Source organism: Formica exsecta, unplaced genomic scaffold (assembly GCF_003651465.1).
Source record: "Formica exsecta isolate Colony F162 unplaced genomic scaffold, ASM365146v1 scaffold1369, whole genome shotgun sequence".
Lineage (NCBI taxonomy): Eukaryota > Metazoa > Arthropoda > Insecta > Hymenoptera > Formicidae > Formica > Formica exsecta.
In genome coordinates, this window is record NW_021848701.1 from 62,870 (window position 1) to 66,488 (window position 3,619).

A 3,619-nucleotide genomic window follows, 5' to 3' on the forward strand; every position below is an offset into this window, starting at 1 on the left:
CGCCGCGGATGGGAGCGAGCATAATGCGAGCACGGTAAAGCTCAATGATCCGCATTAGGCAATAATACCGCTCGAGAGCGGAGGAGTTAGGGACCCACCGTAAAACGGACAAATCGCCGCCGCCGCCTGATCGCAGGCTCAGCCGCCTCGGCGCCTGAAACCGCTTGCCTACTGGATTGTCCGCCATGCTAAATTACGCCGAAATCACGCCGCGGTTTAATTGAATTAGCATGGGCCTCGTCATATTTCAAGCACGGAGCAATTACGGCCATCCGGTGGATGCCAAACCATACTACGTAATTTTTCATCCGTGCTTCCGTTTCGAAACAACGACACTCTCTCGACAAAGAAATCAACAATTTGTTAAGATTCATGTTTTATAATTTAGATACATGTATTACATAAGTCTTTATTTTGTTAGTTTTATATTTCAGTTTCAATTCACAAGTTTTTTTAACGGCGAACGGTCATATTCGGCGGTAAAGAAGCTCGAGCATTTATCACTGTTTCCGAGAAAGTCAAGTCGCACCGGGTGCGATATGTACAGAAATAATCTCGCGGTCGCCCTCCTCGACACATTCATACTTTATCGTAAGTATCCGCGACCCGCGCAATCAAGAAAGTGTGACGGTGGCGGGAAATGCCCGCAGATATAAACGAGAATAGGGACGCGGATGTACAAAGCAGAGCGAGGCAAACGAATGCGAGAAGGAGGAAGAAAAGGAAAAGGTTGTGCAGGAGAAGAAGAAGATGCGCGGTAGAATTTTCCGTAGGGTGAATGCGATGTATCACGAGGTAGTAAATTCAGATAGCCGACTTTTCCCAGGGAAATTATAATTTTCCTTCTCGTAAAAAAGAGAGAGAGAAAGCGACTACGTGACGCTAATGCGAGCGTACATTAGGCGAGAAAAATAGCCCAGGCTGCGGGGACGAGGGAATTTGTATGAAGGCAAGACCGGTGCGCGGGTTAATCGCCAGGAAAATGGCGACAATGGGCACTGTGGCGTGTATTAAGAATCAACGATGCTGGTGAATCAAGTCCGGGCGATGTCTTCGTTACGCGTCGAGCAAGGCGTTTATTCTTAATTTAGCTTCATAACATAGCTACGTTTATTGTGGCTTTCTATAGAGAACACGCCCTTCGAAAGGTAGATAGAAAATGAACGAATAAGAGATGAATGAAAATTTATTTAATATTTTATTATGCTCTAGGATAAAATCTTTTTTTTTTTTTTTTTTTTTTTGGGAATTTCTTTATACTAAATTTATATGTCGGTTTTGGTTAGGCTAGGCAAGGCAATGTCGGTTTTGGTTAGGCTAGGCAAGGCAATGTCGGTTTTGGTTAGGCTAGGCAAGGCAATGTCGGTTTTGGTTAGGCTAGGCAAGGCAATGTCGGTTTTGGTTAGGCTAGGCAAGGCAATGTCGGTTTTGGTTAGGCTAGGCAAGGCAATGTCGGTTTTGGTTAGGCTAGGCAAGGCAATGTCGGTTTTGGTTAGGCTAGGCAAGGCAATGTCGGTTTTGGTTAGGCTAGGCAAGGCAATGTCGGTTTTGGTTAGGCTAGGCAAGGCAATGTCGGTTTTGGTTAGGCTAGGCAAGGCAATGTCGGTTTTGGTTAGGCTAGGCAAGTGAGGAATCGATTAATACAGAATTGATATAAAAAAAAATAAAAAGAGAAGTAAAAATATAATGTCAATTCAAATATTGTACATGACTCATCGACAATTTTTCGAAAGTAATATATTTTTTTACAAAAATTTAAAGCTTTTGCATCTATAACATCTGTTTTTACAATAATGGTAATCCTGTACACAATATCGCACGATTGTCAATTTGCTGCGAGTACATAAACCGAGATTGTTGGCGATAGTTTTGAAACGTAGGTAGATATTGTATACGATGGTTTTCTCATAAAACCATATGACACGCAGAAGGAAGAGTTAAGCCAATTTGGCTGGAAAAAGTACGTGCTTCGTGCAACGAGAAACATGATCCACTCGGGCTTTAAGTCTCTTTTATGGGATCACCTCGGGCGTTGTAGTCGTTGTTTCCAGCAACCATAAACCTTCATACACGCTCGTTACCCTAGGAACAATAAACCAGCGGAATGATCGGCAAGTAAACGAACTTGTAAGTCCATCTCGATCGACAAGAACGGTGATCCACTTAGACTTGCAAGCTTTTACATTGTAGCTAAACGAAACTCCCTGCTGCTTGAACATGGAAACATTATTCCCGTTACGAGGACGAGATGAAGGTTGGTTTATCGCGGTAACGTGAGGATCATTAATCGAACGAGCTACAACGCGTAATGCTACGTGCGATGCGAGGAATCAAGAGTTAGATCATCAGGACCACGTCGACGGAGATGAGAAATGTTTCACGAAGATAACCCCGAACTAATCTACGTCCTTCGGAAACAGCTGATGAATTATCTCTTACAATTATGTCGTATACGCTGATGTAACATGTATAAGTAATGAAGAATGTAAGCACATGGAGATGCGAACAGCATTTTATTACTCTGATAACAATGACACGTCACTATTCTCACATATATATCGATATAAGTTTATAAGGCTTATATCGCGAGGACAGCTATTAAATAAAATAACACGATAGATCGTATGTAATCTCATATACGTCGTTTTTATATCGTCGCCATATGGCGCGCAGCGATATGAAAGATCGACAAGAAGAGGCTGCCGTTGAACGAGCACCCTTTACCGAGTTTTCCATCACGGACATAATTTTTGGGCGCTGTGTATCTATACATTGACTTCTTATCTCTTCCGTGCCGGCGACCTCGATGCGAGAGGTTTCGAGTGAACCTCGCAAAAACTTCTATCCCGGGAACACATCAGGAATCTATCAGCATCGACGAGGGACAGCTGACTTTTTCTCCGACCGTCTCGTATACTCGATCCCCGTGGAATTGCGTCGGGGGACTCCCTTAGGGTGGCGATTCTTGGCTATCGTCGATCGCCGAAGATGAAATCAGGGCTCATGATGAGGTTAACTATCCTTTCAGCACGAGGTATTTTTTTTTTCTCAAAGAAATCCCATTGGAAAAATCGGCTATAGCGTCTTTTACAGTATATATTTTTGGGGAAGGCTATTTCTTATCGTGACGTTTTAACTCTCTTGCGTTCGATATAGCTAGAGGCAACTACGTCAATATATATTACGCGCGTTTAATAACGATAATTTAAGCATGCAACGAACGTTACAAGTTCGAGAAGTCAATAATTAATCACTGCGGAACAATAATTATTAATTGTTACGTTACTGCATGAATTATTGAAAGCGTGGTTAATAGATTCTGTCGTCTATGCGAAGTTTATTAACGCCGGTGATTTCGTTCATAGCAAGTAAATTAATTATTACGCGAACTCTTTGATGAACATATCGGCGATTGGCGCTTCTATTGGTACTTTAGGCTCTTTGATCGACCGTTCCACACCGGCTGAATTAATTAAACCGTTCGTACTTTTAATGCACTTTCGGCGACGAGATTAATAATATTCCTCGTGGCTGCGTATACGGCGAAAAGAAGGATAATATTGCGGCGGGACAAATCTCTGGGTGATCTCCGGCAGTCTGAACATAATCCAGGCGGAAT